We start from the raw sequence: 20,982 nt of genomic DNA, 5'->3' as shown, positions 1-20,982 counted from the left end.
CCTGGTCTCTCACTGGACCCTCTGATTCACTACTCTGAATCCTGTGAGCTCCTCAAGGCTTTTGCGGTGGTATCTCCCTCAAGCGTCACCCACGTTTCCCCGCTGGGTCCCTAGCTTGACACTTCGGATACCTTCAAGCTTCTCCCCTGCTGACCGGCTCGGTCTCTGACTTGGCACACAAGGCTGCTCTGCAAGCGTCACCTCCACTAGTTGGGTCCCTGACTTGATCACCGCCTGAAGCTTCCCGATTCTCCACTGTGCCCGTTCGGTGAGAATACTGCTCCAGTACTTGCTTCAGTTACTCACTATGGTCCCTGGTAAAGCTGGTTGGTTCCTTCGTGGCGACAGCTACCCTTCTACCTCCGACCACGGACAGGTTCTCCGGCCGGCAGAACCGTCACTTCTGGTTGGACTGCAAGCCGCGATCCCAACCCTGCCCTGCCCTCTTACTTCAGGATAGGCTCTCACACAGCCTGGCATCCTAATGCACCCGGGATAGGCCCAACCTCTGGCCTAGCAGCATGGGTCAAATGACACGCGTCCACCCAGATGGCGGTCCGGGTGGCACACAAGAACGCGGATCACCTGACCTCCCCCGTATATATAGGCTCCCCCAGCAGGCCAAGGGATTCAATAAAATCCCTGCCCATTGGCTGAGATACCCCATATACCCATAACCTGACCTTGAGTTGTCCTTCTCAATCTAATACCTCCAAGTGCCCGGCCACCTAGTGGTAGAAGAGGAAAGTACAACCAGGCCAAACTTAGGGAGAAATTAAAGGATCCCTAGTAATTAACTACAGTATCTACTCCTGACAAAGGACTTGGCAAGGAGCTCCCTGACCAAACCCCAGGGCGCTACAGAAGAATTTATTTAGTCAGACGTCAGTAAAGAGTTGCTGGACAGGCTCAATAGTGGGATGCGGCTATTGTGTTTATCTTCAATGAATTGGTGACAGATCTTTCGTTGCCAGTAAATGTTACTTTTATATTTACCCATTACTGAGCAGTGTAAGCAGGTCTCTCAGAATTGTCACCTTGACTCACCTGTAGATTATCTTCAGCCTTACTTTGGATCTTTTGACCTGCTTCCCTGCTCAGCCTCTTCAGCTTCATTTCTTTCCTAGAACCCATCAATCTTTATGGGGTCGTATCGCCCATATAATATCACTGTGTGGGTGGTTGGTAGACCATAATTTAGTTGGCATAAAACCTTTCTAAGGGGGTACTCTGATGTGGACACCAAATGCAAGGGGATATTCTGATGGGGACACCTGATGTAAGGGGACACCTAATGTAAGGGGGTACTCTGATAGGGCATCTGATGTAAGGGTTTACTCTGATGTGGACACCTAATGTAAGGGGGTACTCTGATGTGGACACCTGATGTAAGGGGTACTCTGATGGGGGCACCTGATGTAAGGGGGTGTTCTAATGGGGACACCAAATGTAAGGGATGCTCTGAAGAGAACACCGGATATAAGGGGGTACTCTGATGAGGACACCTGATGTAAGGGGACACCAGATGTAAGGGGGTACTCTGATGGGGACACCAAATGTAAGGGGGTACTCTGATAGGGCACCTGATGTAAGGGTGTACTCTGATGTGCACACCTGATGTAAGGGGGTACTCTGATAGGGCACCTGATGTAAGGGTGTACTCTGATGTGCACACCTGATGTAAGGGGGTACTCTGATGTGGACACCAGATGTAAGGGTGTACTCTGATGGGGACACCGGATGTAAGGGGGTACTCTGATGGGGTCACCAGATGTAAGGGGGTACTCTGATGGGGTCACCAGATGTAAGGGGGTACTCTGATGTGCACACCTGATGTAAGGGGGTACTCTGATGGGGACACCAGATGTAAGGGGGTACTCTGATAAGGCATACCTTATTTATGGTGGTTTTTATTTACTTGAAACATGGATGTGATTGGCCTACTTTTATGTATTATTAGAGAACAATTCAGACCTCAGCTGGAAAAATTTTTTAGCACCTCCTTGAATTTGAATTGACCACCTATGCCCTGGAAGGATTTACCCCCTTAATGACCAGGCCATTTTTTGCGATACGGCACTGCATTGTTTTAACTGACAATTGCGCGTCATGCGACGTTATACACAAACAAAATTGATGTCCTTTTTTCCCCCCACAAATAGAGCTTTCTTTTGGCGGTATTTGATTACCTCTGCGGTTTTTATTTTATGCGCTATAAACAAAAAATGACCGAGAATTTTGAAAAAAATATATATTTTTTTACTTTTTGCTATAATAAATTTCCAAAAAAAAAAAAATGTCTTCATCAGTTTAGGCCAATATGTATTCTTCTACATATTTTTATTTAAAAAAAAAATCGCAATATACGTATATTGATTGGTTTGAGCAAAATTTATAGTGGATATATTTATGGCATTTTTATTATTATTTTTACTAGTAATGGCGGCGATCAGCGATTTTTAGCTGGACTGTGACATTGTGGCTGACAGATTGGACACTTTTGACACTTTTTTGGGACCATTGGCATGTATACAGCAATCAGTGCTATAAATAGCACTGGCAGCGAAGGTGTTAACACTAGGGGGCGATCAAGGGGTTAAGTGTTCCCAAGGGAGGTGTTTCTAACTGTGGGGGGAGGGGACTGACTGGGAGTATGGAGAGATCGCTGTTCCTGGATTCTGGGAACAGCAGATCTCTCTCTACTCCCCTGTCACAGCGGGGATCTGTCTGTTTACATTTGGTGCAGCACAACTATTAAAAAGTTATAAGGGTTTTACAGCTATTTGTACTACATTTTGTTTTTCATTTGTTTTGTATACTACAAAAAAAAATTGCTGCGTGCCACGAAAGTGTTCAGGTTTGGCTTGAAGAAAAGGTGGCAACCCTATTCCATCCAGATGACATCTTTTGCACATTTCAGTAGGACGATGCTAAACCGCATACTGTAAGATGACCAGATTTTTTCAATTAAATCCGGGGACATTTTTTTTTTTTTTTATTGGCAAATGGTAAACTATTTTATAAGCATATTTTCTTCAAATGATATATGCCGTGTATGTGGTATGTATTTATGGAATAATTGTATGATATATATATGTTATTTCTCATATTTTGACCATGAGATAAAAAAAAAACCTCTTAGATTTTTTTGGGATATGACTACCAAATGTTAAGAAGATAAGCTAGAGGAAAAATACTTTTCAATGCATTTATTGATATTATACAGTATATAATTATACAATTATATATTTCTCTATATACTGTATCCCCCTCTGTATACTGTACCCCCTCTCTCTCTCTGTATATACTGTACCCCCCTCTCTCTCTCTCTGTATACTGTATCCCCCTCTCTCTGTATATACTGTATCCCCCCTCTCTCTCTCTGTATATACTGTACCCCCCTCTCTCTCTCTGTATATACTGTATCCCCCCTCTCTCTCTGTATATACTGTACCCCTCTCTCTCTCTGTATATACTGTATCCCCCCTCTCTCTGTATATACTGTACCCCCTCTCTCTCTCTGTATATACTGTACCCCTCTCTCTCTCTCTCTGTATATACTGTATCCCCCCTCTCTCTGTATATACTGTACCCCCCTCTCTCTGTATATACTGTACCCCCCTCTCTCTCTCTCTGTATATACTGTATCCCCCCTCTCTCTGTATATACTGTATCCCCCCTCTCTCTGTATATACTGTACCCCCTCTCTCTCTGTATATACTGTATGCCCCCTCTCTCTGTATATACTGTATCCCCCCTCTCTCTCTCTCTGTATATACTATATCCCCCCTCTCTTTCTGTATATACTGTACCCCCTCTCTCTCTGTATATACTGTACCCCCTCTCTATCTCTCTCTCTGTATATACTGTACCCCCTCTCTCTCTGTATACTGTACCCCTCTTTCTCTCTCTCTGTATATACTGTACCTCTCTCTCTGTATATACTGTATCCCCCTCTCTCTCTCTCTCGGTATATACTGTATCCCCCTCTCTCTCTCTGTATATACTGTATGCCCCCTCTCTCTGTATATACTGTATCCCCCCTCTCTCTGTATATACTGTACCCCCCTCTCTCTCTCTGTATATACTGTATGCCCCCTCTCTCTGTATATACTGTATCCCCCCTCTCTCTCTGTATATACTGTACCCCCCTCTCTCTGTTTATACTGTACCTCTCTCTCTCTCTGTATATACTGTATCCCCCCCTCTCTCTGTATATACTGTACCCCCTCTCTCTCTCTGTATATCCTGTATCCCCCCTCTCTCTCTGTATATACTGTATCCCCCTCTCTCTCTCTCTGTGTATATATTGTATCCCCCTCTCTCTCTCTCTCTCTCTCTCTCTCTGTACAAGACCATCGCCAAGCAGCTTGGTGAGAGGGTGACAACATTTGGTGCGATTATTCGCAAATGGAAAAAACACAAAATAACTGTAAATCTCCCTCAGTCTGGGGCTCCATGCAAGGTCTCACCTCGTGGAGTTTCAATGATCATGGGAACGATGAGGAGTCAGCCCAGAACTACATGGGAGATCTTGTTAATGATCTCAAGAAAACAATTGGTAACACACTGCACCGTGAAGGACTGAAATCCTGCAGAGCCCGCATGGTCCCCCTGCTCAAGAAAGTACATGTATAGGCCCGTCTGACAATTGCTAATGAATATCTGAATGATTCAGAGGAGAACTGGGGGAAAGTGTTGTGGTCAGATGAGACCAAAATCGAGCTCTTTGGCATCAACTCAACTCGCTGTGTTTGGAGGAGGAGGAGGAATGCTGCCTATGACCCCAAGAACACCATCCCCAACCGTCAATCATGGAGGTGGAAACATTATGCTTTGGGGGTGTTTTTCTGCTAAAGGGACAGGACAACTTCACCGCATCAAAGGGACGATGGATGGGGCCATGTACTGTCAAATCTTGGGTGAGAACCTCCTTTCCTCAGCCAGGGCATTGAAAATGGGTCGTGGATGGGTATTCCAGCATGACAATGACCCAAAACACACCACCAAGGCAACAAAGAAGAAATCAAGCTCTTTGGCATCAACTCAATTCGCTGTGTTTGGAGGAGGAAGTGGAATGCTGCCTATGACCCCAAGAACACCATCCCCAACCGTCAATCATGGAGGTGGAAACATTATGCTTTGGAGGTGTTTTTCTGCTAAAGGGACAGGACAACTTCACCGCATCAAAGGGACGATGGACGGGGCCATGTACTGTCAAATCTTGGGTGAGAACCTCCTTCCCTCAGCCAGGGCAGTGAAAATGGGTCGTGGATGGGTATTCCAGCATGACAATGACCCAAAGCACATGACCAAGGCAACAAAGAAGTGTCTCAAGAAGAAGCACGTTAAGGTCCTGGAGTGACCTAGCCAGTCTCCAGACCTTAATCCCATAGAAAATTACCAAGAGTTATTAATAGTCAGCCTCAAAACCTTAATGACTTGGAGAGGATCTGCAAAGAGGAGTAGGACAAAATCCCTCCTGAGATGTGTGCAAACCTGGTGGCCAACTACAAGAAACGTCTGACCTCTGTGATAGCCAACAAGGGTTTTGCCACCAAGTACTAAGTCATGTTTTGCGAAAGGGTCATATACTTATTTCACTCATTATAATGCAAATCAATTTATAACTTTTTTTAAATGAGTTTTTCTGGATTTTTTTTGTTGTTGTTCTGTCTCTCACTGTTAAAATAAACCTACCATTAAAATTATAGACTAATCATTTCTTCGTCAGTGGGCAAACATATGAAATCAGCAGCCGATCAAATACTTTTTTTCTGTTTGAATTTACTGCAAACTTTGAACACCCTTCCCCACATACACAGTACAGTGCATTTTTTTTCCTTCGTCCTTCTTTCGGTACATTTATAGTAGAGGCCACATAATTATCTATTGCTATTCTAGGGCACGACATGCAGCATTTGTGTACAGCCCTCTACAAACAAATGGATTATAATACTCAAATCTGCTAGATTACCCGGCAGGCTGAAATGCCCCATACTGGGCTGTTCAATTGCCACTTCCTAGTATTTTGGCAGAACGGATCCTGTTCCAAGAAAATCATTATTATGAAGTCTTTTATCTCGAATTCCAGGGAAATGTCAGATGTTTTGACTGCTCGGCTCTTGAGGAAGGGCGGAACATCAAATAAGAGGCTTGAAGAGGGTCATGAGGAAAAGGCTGGAGAGGAGAGGCGCTCTAGACAGACGGGAGCCAAATCTGAGACTTCAGAGTGCAGCTCCATGGCTCAGTACACCCTTCAGTGGCAGAGGACAATGTAGACATTGTCATCTGGTGACCACTTCATCGGAGATGCGGGCTCGTGGTGGACATCAAGGCGGCACAAATTGTGGGTTTATGTCTGCCACTAAACAATGCCAAATAATGAAACCAGTAACATAATAAATAGCTGGAAAATGATATATGAAGAAGTAGAAATAAAAAAAAAAATAATAAAAAAAAGACTTGCTGCAACATTTACAAATTTGTCTTTAACCACTTCAGCCACGGAAGATTTAGCTGTGCTCAATGAGCAGGCCATGTTTTGCGATTCGGCACTGCGTCGCTTTAACTGACAATTGCGCAGTCGTGGGATGTTGTACCCAAACAAAATTGACGTCCTTTTTTCCCCACAAATAGAGCTTTCTTTTGGTGGTATTTGATCGCCTCTGCGTTTTTTATTTTTTGAGCTATAAACAAAAGAAGAGCGACAATTTTGAAAAAAAAAAACACAATGGGTGTTATTTACAAAAGGAAAATCCACTTTGCACCACAAGTGCAACTGCACTGAAAGTACACTTGGAATTGCAGTCGCTGTAGATCCGAGAGGGACATGCAAGGTTAATAATCCCCTCATTTCAGATGTACCCCTCAGACTTATAGCGACTGCACGTCCAAGTGCACTTGTAGTGCAAAGTGGATTTGCCTTTCGTAAATAACCCCCAATAGCTTTTACTTTTTGCTATAATAGATATCCACATTTTTTTATCAAAAAAACTAATTTTTTCCACAGTTTAGGCCGACATGTATTCTTCTTCATATTTTTGCTAAAGAAAAAACGCAATAAGTGTATAGTGAATGGTTTGCGCACAAGTTCTAGCGTCTACAAAATAGGGGATAGATTTATGGCAATTTTATTTATTTTTTTTTTACTAGTAATGGCGGCGATCGGACACTTTTGACACATTTATGGGACCACTGACAACGATCAGTGCTATAAAAATGCATCAATTACTGAATAAATGTCACTGGCAGGGAAGGGGTTAACACTAGGGGGCGATCAATGGGTTAACTCTGTTCCCTTACTGTGTTCTAACTGTAGGGGGGATGGGACTGTCTAGGAGAGATGACAGATCGGTGTTCATAATCAGTATGGACACACGATCTCTCTCCTCTCCCCTGAGAGAACCAGGAAGTTTACACACACAGATCCCGGTTCTCACTCTGTCACGAGTGATCGCGGGAGCCCGACGGTCATCTCGCCCACTGGGTACTTGCATCGGCTCTGGGCACACGCCTCTAGTGGCCAGAAAGCAACGTGATGTAAGGTAACGTCATTTCGCCCAGCCGTGCCATTCTGCCCCAGTAAAACTGTGGCGGCTGGTCGGCAAGAGGTTAAAATGTCTATACTATCACAGAGGAAAAAAAAATTAGATTTTGGTAACTTGGTTTCCTATGCGGGCCAACATGATATGTCACCCCCGGAGCCCTCCAAAAAAGTTTAAAGCTGGACTTCTCATCAGTCTTGCACAGTTGAACATGCTCCTCTCCTGTACTAAAGCTGCTTACTCTGATTTCACTGCACACTGTGAGCTTCTCACAATGTGCATTAGAAGCTTCAGCAAGTCGCAGCCCACCATATTGCCTGGCTGGAGGACATTCAACATAATCTAGTGCTTTCCTCCCCAACCTGTCTATCACTGCGCACCCATTTGATTGGATTTCAGGTCTTTCAATCATGGAGGCTTAGCATCAAATGCATAGCTCCCAACGGCCCCTGATTTGGAGCAATGTCCCTCATTCCACCTCACTTGTCCCTCATTTTGGTCTGATCTATATAGTTGTATATAAAATGCACTTTTTATCTTTCAAAAAAGCTTCCCAGTGCTGAACCTTTCATCCAATTTCTAAATTGCTGCATTTGTACATTTTAAAAGCCAATTTAAAGGAATAGTAGTGGTAAAAAAAAAAGTCCTTGTGGATTTAATTAACCTTTTTTTTGTTAATTCTCATTTAAGGGGGTGTGGCAGGGGGCGTGTCCTATGCCTACATACGTTTGATAGTAGATGTCCCTCATTCCCATCTCAAAATGTTGGGGGGTATGTCAAATGTATGTGTCACCTAGCGTGATCTGCATGCAAATGCAACATGATGAATGCCCACTCAGGGCTAGGAGGGGGGGGGGCAGCTGCCCAGGGCACAGCGGTGGGCAGGGATTGGGGGGGGGGGTGACTGGGGCACCCCCTCACAGCAAGCCAGCTCCAAATCAGTGGCTAGCAAACAGCAGGCCAAAGCTTCAAGTGGAACTTCAGTCATTTTTTCATCTTTCCATCTATTAAATCTTCTGCCCTTGTTGTTGTTTTAACTTTGGATATTAAAACATTTTTTTTCTGCCAGTAAATCCCTTATACAGTCAACTTCCTGATTCTTGTCTGGTCATTAGCCTAGGCTTATGACATCATGCACAGCTCTCTCTCTCTCTCTCTCTCTCTCTCTCTCTCTCGAGAGAGAGAGAGAGAGAGAGAGAGAGAGAGAGAGAGAGAGAGAGAGAGAGAGAGAGAGAGAGAGTTTGCCAGGAAGGGAGGGGGGATGAGTCATAAGAGGGCCAATGAGAACTGCAGAGCTGGAGGTGTGCCTCTGTGTGTCTGTGTAAATCCAGGAAGTGAACAGGCAGCAGCTTCAGCTGCCCACAGTTAAAATGGCCGCAGCCAGACTCAGTGGAGGGAGATTTCTGCAGCATATTTGGCAAGTACAGAATCACAGTATATATAAAATAATATGCAAAGTGGTTGGAGGGAAGCTTCAGAATGGCAAAATAAATGTTTTTATTACAAATTATGTGAGCAGACTGCAGTTCCTTTTTAAACACTTCCCCCCCTCTATCCAAAAACTTTACATTTATAGACACACACTTCACAACTATCAGCAGGATTAGTCTGGGTTCACACTAATGAGATGCGGGAACCAGCATGATTCCTGTGCGGGTTCCCGCATCGCATCTAACTTGTAGGCAGTTCACACTGTTCTCTGCGATCTGTTGCAGGTGTCAATAGAAAGTTAATGACACCCCCAGATCCGTTTGCAGAACGTAGTGCGAACTGTGGAATCGGATCGCATGGGTGTGAAACCCATGTGATCCGATTTCAGGGTGGACAATAAAAGGGTCCTGCAACCATTTTGGTGCGAATGCGATTTCAGCCATAAAAACAGTATGGCTGAATTCACATCGCACAGACATCGCATGTGATGTGCACAGCAATGCAGTGTGAATCACATGCGATGTCTGGCAATGCATATGTGTGAACCCAGCCTTAAAGAGGAGGTCCGATGTTTCCACCCAGCTCTCGGGTGCTGCGGCCGCCATTTCCTGTAGGGCAAACCGGCAGTGAAGCCTTGTGGCTTAACAGCCGGTTCCCTGTTGCGTATGCGCGAAACGCGATAAGTTTTGTGAAAGGCCCGGCGGTGGGGGAAGGAGGCAGGGGGCCAAACTTCCGGGCAACCTCGCCGCAGCCAGGTCACCCGGAAGTGGGGACAGGAACCCCCCTTCCCGAAAGGCGCCAAATGTGGCACCGGAGAGGGGGGCCTAGCTGTTCTTCAGTGCGTTCCTTTGTTTGACCAGCCAACCGTTTTGAAGCCATGGTGCGTGGACGTACTCGTTCTCGAGTTCGTGCTGCGTGGGGGCTTGGTGTTGGGATTCATACGTTGACCCGAGCCCAGTCCATGAACAGGGCGAGGAGGAGTCATGGACGAAGAATTGGCTGCGCCAGCGTGACCAATTCTCGCACATGCCTTTACTCCGTGAAAATAATCCTGAGGATTTCAGGAATTATCTCAGGATGACGGACCCCGTTTTTCAACATCTGCTGGCTATGCTGACCCCTTATATCAGCAGGCAGGATACCTGCATGAGGCAAGCCATCACTGCGGAGCAGAGGCTAGTTGCCACTTTACGTTACTTGGCGACTGGGAGAAGCCTTCAGGACCTTAAGTTCTCGACAGGCATCTCCCCCCAGGCTCTGGGGATCATTATCCCAGAGACCTGTTCTGCCATTATTCAGGTCCTTCAGAAGGACTATATTAAGGTAAGTTTTATCCTTTAACATTACATGATATGTCTTTAATGTTTGCTAATGTATTGTATCAATTTCATCATTACCTAATTACCATGCTTGGAATATGCTGTGAATGTCCCCTTTATCTTCATGCATGCATGGTTTTTTTTTGGTAAATCATCTTTTGGCCTACATGCATATTTGCCTTCACTAACCTCCCCACCATGCAATCCTGGGCCCATATACACCTATAGCCTAGTCCCTTTAACAATGTATATTGTCAGCTCCATTGTACTGCTTTACCCTCCCCCACCCCCTCAAATGTCTCCAAGATTTTTGTAAATAATACTTTTAAAGAATGTTATACTGCTGTTGTGCAAGAATGTTTTTGTGTAATCTGATTGCAAAGTTATGTTTAAAAGTGCTTATATATATATATTTTCTTGTTTGACTCCACAGTTTCCTTCCACGCCACAGGAATGGCAGACTGTGGCCTTCCAGTTTGCTGAGCGTTAGGACTTTCCCAACTGTGTAGGGGCGATCGATGGGAAGCATGTTCGCATTGTGCCACCACCCCATTCGGAGTCTTACTACTTTAATTATAAGGGGTTTAATAGTGAAGTATTGACGGCGGTGGTATCGGCACAATATGATTTTATGTTCGTGGACGTGGGGAAGAACGACCGGATGTTGGATGGAGGAGTCTTCGCACAGACCGAGTTGTGCCAGCGTCTCCAGACTGGTTGCCTGGGATTGCCACCTGATGCCGAGAACGTTGATAGGCTCCCTTCTGTATTCATCGCAGATGAAGCCTTCGGTCTTGGCGAGCACCTGATGAGGCCGTTCCCCCAAAGGTCCCTCACCCCGGAGAGGAGGGTATTTAACTACCGGCTGACCAGAGCGAGAAGAGTTGTGGAGAATGCCTTCGGGATTATGGCCAGCTGGTTCCGTTTGTCCCTCTTGGCCATCAATATGGTGGACTATAAAATCAATTATCTCATCATGTCTTGTTGCATTCTACATAATTTTTTAAGAAGACATTCACAAACATATCTAACTTCTTTTGGGCCTGAGGCCGGACTTAGTGCCTAATCTGCGCTCACAGGCCTGGATACTGGCCGTACTGGCTTGGCCCCCCAAACCGCCCGTCAAGTGCAGGACAGATATGTCAATTATTTTAATGGTAGGGGGGCCATTGCAATGCCAGAACATATTTGGATCAAATCTCTTGTTTTTATTCTTGTTTGATCTTATTTTTGGCTGTCTCCTAGTGCACTTGTAGTGCCAAGTGCATTTCCCTTTAGTCAATAAGGCCCTTTGTCACTGTAAACACAAAAAGAATTACAAAACTGGTATTGAGTATTGAAAGAAGAAGCCACACACATTGTTGCAGTAAAAATATTTTACTGTGCGCACATTCAAAGGTGCATTTTTTTAAAGCGTCATTTAAATTTTTATTATTTTTTTCATTTTTTTTTACTTTTTTTATCAATCTAAAATATTTTTTTTTGGTTATTTTATGCATATTTTTAAACAAATATGTGTATACAACTTTTTTTTTTACAACAGGATTTTTTCACACATAATTAAAAAACACAACTCTGGAACTTACAAAGTTCAACATGTCAAAAAATGTGCTGGTGATGTCACCCATGTAAATGCAAAATTTAGCAGATGCACACAAATTGTGAGTCCAAATGGGTAATGTCAACATGGGCTATCTCCCATCATAGGGGATCAATGGACGTGTTTTGTGGGTGCAATCCCTTCCTCTCACAAACTAGCATTATGAGGAAGGAGTTGCAAACACAAAACACGTCCATTGAGATCCCCTGATGGCAGATAGCACATGTTGACACACCGTGTGCATCTGCTAAATTTGGCTTTTACTATTTAACAACTTGAAAAACATAAAAAAAAATAAAATGTTAAACTGAAATAAAGAGAACATGATTGATGTTTTAGGCAAAAAGTGATTATATTCTCCCCAAAACATCAATCATGTTCTTCATTTCCTGTTGCATGCTGTCCAGCCGATTTCTCATGCTGTCAATTTGTTTGTGCATTGCATCAATTTGGCCATTCCAGACCATTATCTGCCCAATGAGTCTTTGTGCACTGTCTGTGCTTAATGGGTCCACCGCTTGGCCTTCCACAACCAGAACACCACCTAAAATTTGAGGAGAAAAATGTATTTAGAAATATGCACGCCTAAATAGATTACCTTAAGCTGGGGTGTCAGACACTCACTTGGTGGGGTGCAAATCTCGCCCACTTCCTCCACCTCTCCTTCCTCTATATCCTCGGGTGGGCGTGGTCTTGGGCTTGGGGTAATTCCCAATGCAGGCTGGTGAGTTTGTGGGGTCCTGGGATCCTCTGACTGTTGTCTGAGTCTTTTCTCCCCTATGAGAATGAAACAAAAGGTAGACTTAACACAGTGATATTTGAGTCCAGAAATAGGAATATGAAACCTTGCTTTGAAGTGGTGGACAATTGTTTGTGAAAAAAGCTATTTTAAGACATGATTCAAATTCCCTTTTAACCAAACTGCAATACTTACCATTTTTGTCCAAGTTTCACAGATGGAGATACCTCAAGTATCCCCTGGAGCCCCTGTGTGGATTACCCTCAAAAATGTTCTCTGGTGTCACACAGTACACTAGTGCTCCTGAGTCCAGATGTGCAAACAGCTGCTGTGTCCTGTCCTTACATTACACTGAATCATTTTTTCTAAAGCATTCTAGTTTCAAACACATCTACACAACAATATCCTAAACTTATTTAATGTGACAAATTATCAAGACCTAAATGTATGTAGAACCCTGTACCATCGTATTTCTTGCCAAACAAAGGACATTTAATTATAATCATATGTAGTTTCAAAAGAACGATCTTTACGAACCATGCTGTATAAACGAAAAGCATATGGCTCAGCATGCAAGTTAAGTATCTCAATAGGAACACACGACAAGTACTTACTTTTTTTAAGCACCTTCTTGATTCTGCAATATTGTTCTGTCTCCCTAGTTTTTAGGTCAGACCAGCGCTTTCTCAATTGGTCTTTAGCCTGTTTAATACCAAATTTTTGCTCAATAGTGGTGACAACTAAGGACATTATTTTGTCCTTCCGCATATGGGGTCTGGTGTACGGTCCTTTTTTGCCATCATAGTCCTCCCTCCTCAATATGGCCACCATCTCCACCATCTCTTCAAAGGCCATGTTGGTGGCCTTATATCTCCTCCTGGATCTGGATGTTTGTGGCTCCAAGCTTTCCTCCGCGCTAGTTCCTGATGATCTCTCCGCCATCTTTATCTATATACTCCCACTGCGCAACGAACAGAGAAGGGGCAGGGAAAAATCGTCCTAAAGAACGTCAGGGGCGGGCGACCCAGGCAGAGCATGACACATGCGCAGTGTATATAAAGCTAGTACGCTGGCCTACGTATATCCGAACGGAAGTTGCGAGCGTCATAAACGAAGGTAAGATTTAAACGTGGGTGTGTGTTTTGTGTATGTGTTTGGTGTGTGTGCACCCTATATTGTGATAAAGATAATACTGGGAGTTTGGACTGACATTACAGTTTTTATCTTGTGTCTTGTCTTTCAGAAAAAATGAATGCCTTTAAGGAGGAGGATTTTTTGAGTCATTTTATTGACCTCTATCAAGAGAACCGAAACCTGTGGGAGGTCAAGCACCCCTTGTATTTCAATAAGCAGGCAGGCAACACTGAGGAGACTTCTGGAGTTTGTAAAGACTTGAGTCCCCCAGGCAGACATTAAGTTAATGGAAAATAAAATTGGGATCTTGCGGAATATGTACAGGCGGGAACACAAGAAGATACAGGATTCCCTCAAATCAGGAGCAGCAGCAGACAAGGTTTATGTCCCCAAGCTGTGGTACTACCCCAAACTGAGATTTCTGGATGACCAGACAGAAGCAAGGCAATCGCTTTCGACCCTTCCCTCCACCCCAGCTGAGGCGTCCCAGGAAGAACCGGGTCCTTTCATTCTTGATGAAGTGGATGTGCCCAGCTGCAGCCAGGTATACTTTTTTTGGTGATTTTGGATTGTCTAAATATTAATGATGTAAACTAAAATGTTTGAATTGCTTACAAATCAATGATTTAATCACAATTATTATTATGTATACATATCACTAGACAGTAGTGGCCAAAAATGTTGTTCAAAGATTGGTGAACAGCTAGAATAATGGTGGGGTCAAAATGATAGCCTTTTCTATGTGTTTAATATTATATTTGCAAGTCATGAGCTGAAAATTGTGTGTGATTAAGGAAGCAAAAAATACAACTATGTCCCTTTTTTTATACACAGGATGAGCTCAGCCAGGAGGAGGCCGTGCCCAGTGGTAGAGAGGAGGAGGCGGCCTTGCCCAGTGGTAGAGAGGAGGAGGCCATGCCCAGTGGCAGGCAGGAGGTGGCTGGGCCCAGTAGAAGCCTCACCAAATGCCATACCTCCCCTCCCCCTCCCCTCCGCCTTACCACCAATAGGCCCAGGAAGATGACCCGAACAGAGAAGGAATCACTTGCCCTCATTTGGGAAGCCAGCCAAATGCTGAATAACCCCCCCAATGCTGAGGAGGCCTATGGTACTTATTTGGCCACCAGGTTGATGGAACTTGAGAAGGGGCAATGCCTCCTCTGTGAGAGGCTTTTTTATGAGGCCCTCCAGAGGGGGTTGAGGGAACAGCTTACTCAAGCCAGCCATATTTCTGATGAAGCCCCTCCTCCTCCTCCTGCCACAAGTACACCACCAGAGGCATAGCCTCCAAAGAAGGCTGCAGAGAAGCGTGGAGGGAAGGCTGTAGGGCAGCGTGCAGGGAAGGCTCCACGGAAGAGTCGAAAGTGATTGCCTGGCTTCAGTCTGGTCTGACAGAAGACGCAGATTGTGCTCCCTATTCTATGGACTCCGCAAGATCCCAATTTTGATTTCCACTGACTTGATGTGTGCTCTGGGGGACAAAAGGCTTCACAAATTCCAAAAGTGTCTCCAGTGTTGCCTTCCTCATTTATGTTTTTCCCAGAATAAATGGCTATTTTATTCACCTAAAATTATTTATTATGTGTTTTTATTCAAAAGGGACATTTTGTTTGTGAGTAGGCAGGTACACGTCAAAAAGACTATGGGGGTTATTTACAAAAGGCAAAATCATTTCGCAATTCAAGTGCAAACTACAAGTGCAAAGTGCCCCTTGGATCCACAGCGATTGCACTTCCAAGTGCTCTTTCAGTGCAATTTCAAGTGCACTTTGCACTTGTAGTGCTAAATGAATTTGCCTTTTGAAAATAACCCCCCTATGTCAAATAAACAAGGTACACCAACCTCATTAAGGTTCCTGAACAATACAAGATAATAATGTTATTGTGGTAACTTGAAACTCCTAAAAAAATTAAAAATTTAAATCAATAGATTTTTTTATAATTTTTCACAAATTGTAAAATATATATTGTTGAAATATAAAAATAAAAAAGATGAGTCAAATAAATAATTTTCTACATTATTTATGGAGATCTGGCTTTTAAAAACTATAATATTAGTCATGACATGAGGATAAATAATGAAGAAAGTAGTTTGTGAGAACTCTGTGTGAATATAAGCAGCAAAACAACTTCATTCTTCTCGCATTATAAAGAAGAAAAGAATGCGCTGTATTAAAAGATCACAGAATTAGCAGCGTGAGGAATGTGCTAGCTTCAATACGAAGGCTAGTTTTACCAGACCGAGCGCTTCCGTCTTGTACTTGCTTCAGAGCATGCGTCAGTTTTGGTCCATCGGACTAGCACACAGAAGAACGGTTTGCACACTAGAAAGCCAAGTCCGTCGGACAGATTTGAAACATGTTTCATTTCTAGGTCCGTCGGACTTTTGGGAAAAAAAAGTCAGCTGGAGCCCACACACGATCGAATTGTCCGACGGAGTCCGGTCTGCCGGACCAAGTCTGTCGGAAAGTCTGCTCGTGTATACGCGGCATCAGTCATGACTGGACACTGTCATCATGACTTTATCCAATCATGGCTCAAATGGCAGCCATTTTCAGTGTGATTTCGGCGTAGAGAGAGATAGAACAGGGCTCTGTTCAGTGCTATTAGTTAGTGTGCTATACTGTGCTATTTTGCTTCAATTGTCAGTGTAGAATATTAGTTTAGTGTCAGTCTAGGGATAGTGTGAGTGTAGTGAGGAGGACCATCATTCAGCTTTGCATAGTGAGCAGCTAGAGTAGGGACAGCTCAGATAGTTTCACTGCAGTGTAATGAGATCGTGTCATTTATACATACCTTAGTGTAGAGTAGGGGCAACTCATATAGTGTCAGTTTTTCAGTGTAGTGTTGTGAGACCGTGTCAGCAATCTTTACATTAGTGTATTAGCTAGAGTAGGGACAGTTCAGATAGCGTCAGTCTAGTGACGGTTAAACACCGTCTATTTGATTGCGTTATTGCCAATTTAATGCCATTTACTTCTGTGTGCGTTACTGCCAGTTTAACGCCATATAGTTTTGCGTGCGTTACTGCCAGTTTAACGCCATATAGTTCTGTGTGCGTTACTTCTAGTTTAACGTCATTTACTTTTGTGTGCGTTACTGCTAGTTTCATTCCATATAGTTTGCGTGCGTTACTGCCAGTTTAATGGCATATGGTTCTGTGTGCATTACTGCCAGTTTAACGCCATATAGTTCTGTGTGCATTACTGCCAGTTTACCGCCATATCATTTTGTGTGCGTTAATGCCAGTTTAATGCCATATCGTTTTGTGTGCGTTACTGCCAGTGTAAGACCATATCGTTTTGAGTGCGTTACTGCCAGTTTAACACCATATAGTTCTGTGTGCATTACTGCCAGTTTAGCGCCATATAGTTCTGTGTGAGTTACTTCCAGTTTAACGCCATATACTTCTCTGTGCGTTACTGCCAGTTTAATGCCATCTCGTTTAGTGTGCGTTACTGCCAGTTTAACACCATATAGTTTTGCGTGCGTTAATGCCAGTTTAACGCCATATAGTTCTGTCTGCTTTACTGCCAGTTTAATGCCATATAGTTTTGCGTGCGTTACTGCCAGTTTAACACCATATAGTTCTGTGTGTGTTACTTCTAGTTTAACGTAATTTACTTCTGTGTGCGTTACTGCCAGTTTAACGCCATATAGTTTTGCATGCGTTACTGCCAGTTTAACGCCATATAGTTCTGTGTGCGTTACTGCCAGTTTAACGCTATATAGTTCTGTGTGCGTTACTGCCAGTTTAACGCCATCTCGTTTTTTGTGCATTACTGCCAGTTTAACGCCGTATAGTTTTGTGTGATTTACTGCCAGTTTAACACCATATAGTTTTGCGTGCGTTACTGCCAGTTTAACGCCATATAGTTTTGTGTGTGTTACTTCCAGTTTAACGTAATTTACTTCTGTGTGCGTTACTGCCAGTTTAACGCCATATAGTTTTGCATGCATTACTGCCAGTTTAACGCCATATAGTTTTGCATGCGTTACTGCCAGTTTAACGCCATATAGTTCTGTGTGCGTTACTGCCAGTTTAATCACATATGGTTTTGTGTGTGTTACTGCCAGTTTAATGTCATATAGTTCTGTGTGCTTTACTGCCAGTTTAACACCATATAGTTCCGTGTGCGTTACTGCCAGTTTAACGTCATATAGTTTTGTGTGTGTTACTGCCAGTTTAACGCCATATAGTTCTGTGCGTCACTGTACGTTTGGCGCATTATATTGCAGTATATTATAGTGTATCTGTGGAGTGTGTTTGTGTAGTGTGAGTACTCCAATTTAAGTGCACCTCTTTACATTGATTAAAGTGCATCTACGTACAGATTTCAACTTCTTCTCATTTGCTTATAAGCACTGACCCCTCCCTCCCAATAATCCCTTGGAACTGTAAGGGGGCCAGCAACAAATGTGTCCACAGGCAAAGGTGGATGTGGTGGTCAGTCCTCAGGCAGGACATCGTTTCCTCTGTTTAGTGCGTTTGCCCGTGCTTACTAAACCTTCCTTATCTTCCTCATCCTCTGTCACGCAAGCAGAGACAAGTGTGCAGTCCCCTGCAGTTGCCAGAGTGGATAAACCTGCCTCCTTGTCCACATCTATTCCTGCCATAGCCCCAACATCAGCCATTGAGAAGTCTGCTGAGTTATTTGACCACAGCGTCAGCCACTTGCTCCTTGATGATGCCCAGCCATTACTGGATTCAGATGTTGGTTCTGAGGTTGAGGATGACAGGAACATGAGCCTAGAGAGAGGGAGGAACACTGGTAGACAAATTGTCATTCATGTTCCCCAAGCCACAGCGTATTGCTAAGTTGTCTCCAGTGGTAATGATGAAAATGGAGGAGATGGAGATGATGATAATGATAAAGGTCACTGATGCGACTTGGGTGCCAGATAGAGCAGGTGAGGAAACTGAAGGTGAGGCGGCACAGCCCCAAGGAGGCCGACATCAAGAAAGAGTAGATAGCAGCCACCCTTTTACATCACATTCTGCAGCTGTTATCTCCTGGCCCAACTCCTCAAAGCTCAGCTGTCTGGTCCTTTTTCAGCACATCTGCAGCAGATCGCACTGTTGCTATCTGCAAACTGTGTCTCAGGCACATCAAACGTGGCAAAAACACCAACCATTTGGGTACCACATACTTAATAAGGCATTTAACGTCCAACCACTCAGCCCGTTGGCAAGAGCACCTAAAAGCCACACAAAAAGGGGCACAAATCTGTCCCTTCTACTCCTCCTTACCCACTTCAGTCTGCCCCTGTGATACCGAATCATTACCTCTCAGCAGCCTCCACTGACAGGCATGATAGTATAGCACAGGGTGTCCCAGGTCCTAGCAGCACATATGCCAGCAGCACACCACCACCTGTAGACTATAGCCGGCAAATTTCTCTGCCCCATCTGCTGCAGCGGAACAAAAAATAGTCCCTGCCTCCCACATGCCCAGCATCTGAATGCAAGCTTCTCAAAGCTTTTGGCTCTCCAACTTCTGCCTTTCAGCCTGGTGGATTATGCCCCCTTCTGTGAATTCGCACAATGTGCTGTACCACAATGGCAGGTTCCCAGTCGATACTACTTTTCACGTAAGGCCGTTCCATCTCTCTATGATCACGTGGAAGGGAATGTTCTGGCATCATTAGGCAAGGCAGTCAGCCGTAAAATCCACCTTACTTCTGACACGTGCTCCAGCAATCATGGTCAAGGACAATATATTTAGTTCACAGCACACTGGGTAAAGCTGCTTGCAACTCGAAAGGATGCAGGACAGGGCTCGGTGCTGCAGCTTGTTGTGCCCCCACGTCTCCATACAGCTGGTGGTGATGATGCCAGACCTGTGACCTCTACCCCCCTCCCCCTCTTTCTCCTCCGCCACCTCCATGCCCTCCTCTGCAGAATTGTTCCATGAACATCAGGTACCCCCTAAGCATTCAAATGGCTATTCCATGAGTCAGGCTAAAAGGTGCCATGCAGTGCTTCAGCTGGTGTGTTTAGGGGCAGGAACCACACTGGAGCAGAGATTCTTGCAGCTTTGCAGGGACAGGCCCAGAGGTGGTTCACACCATGCCAGCTGGAGCAAGGAATGGTGGTGTCCGATAATGGCTCAAACCTCCTGTCCGCCCTTAGACAGGGAAAGTTGACACATGTGCCATGCCTGGCACATGTCCTCAATTTGGCGGTGCAAAATTTCCTAAGTACGTACCCAGGGTTGCAAGATGTACTAAAGCAGGCCAGAAGAGTCTGTAGCCATTTCAGGCAGTCATACACAGCCAGTGCTCAGTTGGCTGAAATTCAGCGGGAATTCCACCTGCCTGTAAACCGCCTGATTTGTGACATGCCCACCAGCTGGAACTCACCTTTGGGAATGCTGCAGCGGCTATACATGCAGCAGAGGACTATCAACGAGTACCTATGGCAGGGCGACAGACTCAGGCCGCATCTGCTTTTTTCCCCACGCCAATGGCTGATCAGTAAAGATGCATGCACTGTATTGTCACCATTTGAGGAGGCCACAAGGATGGTGAGTAGTGACAGTGCATGCATCAGTGACACAATCCCTGTTGTGTTCCTACTGGAGCAGACTCTGCGTGTCATTATAGACAGGGCACTGGAGGCAGAGCAGCAGGAGGAAGAGGACCTCCTTTCCTCTCAAGGCCCACTTTTTCCAGACACCATCATTCCTGTGTCACAAAACACACAGGAGGAGAGGGGGGAGGAGGAGGATTCTGGCACTTTCATAGGCTTCGAAGAAGACATGCGTAAATCTGTAAGCGATGGCGTTTTAACCCCAGGACCCTTGGGAGTAGTACGTGGCTGGGAGGATGAAGTTCCAGATGCTGTCATCCTGAGTGACCCCAGGAGTCTGCCTCTCAAGCCTCTGCAAATTTGAGGCGCATGGGCAACCTCATGCTGGACCCAAGAATACGTGGCATAAAGGAGAAAAATGATTACTGGTTGGCAACCCCCCGTGACCACCGTTATAAGGGGAAGGTCTCAGAACTCATCCTGTCCCCATAGAGAGTGCAGAAGATAAAATCACTTGAGGACACGTTAAAGAGGATTTTATTGAACGTTTTTCCTGACTCCAGCAGGTTACAGTGTCGTGGCAAATGTTGTTTTGAGTCTTCTGTTTGTCAAGAGAGGAGTGTTGAAGAAGGCCTCCACCTCAGCGAGGATTTTAGAATATTTTTAGTCCTTGCCGCCCAG

This window comes from Aquarana catesbeiana, linkage group LG05 (assembly GCF_042186555.1).
Source record: "Aquarana catesbeiana isolate 2022-GZ linkage group LG05, ASM4218655v1, whole genome shotgun sequence".
NCBI classification, from domain to species: domain Eukaryota; kingdom Metazoa; phylum Chordata; class Amphibia; order Anura; family Ranidae; genus Aquarana; species Aquarana catesbeiana.
Note: the sequence above shows the minus strand (reverse complement) of the source record.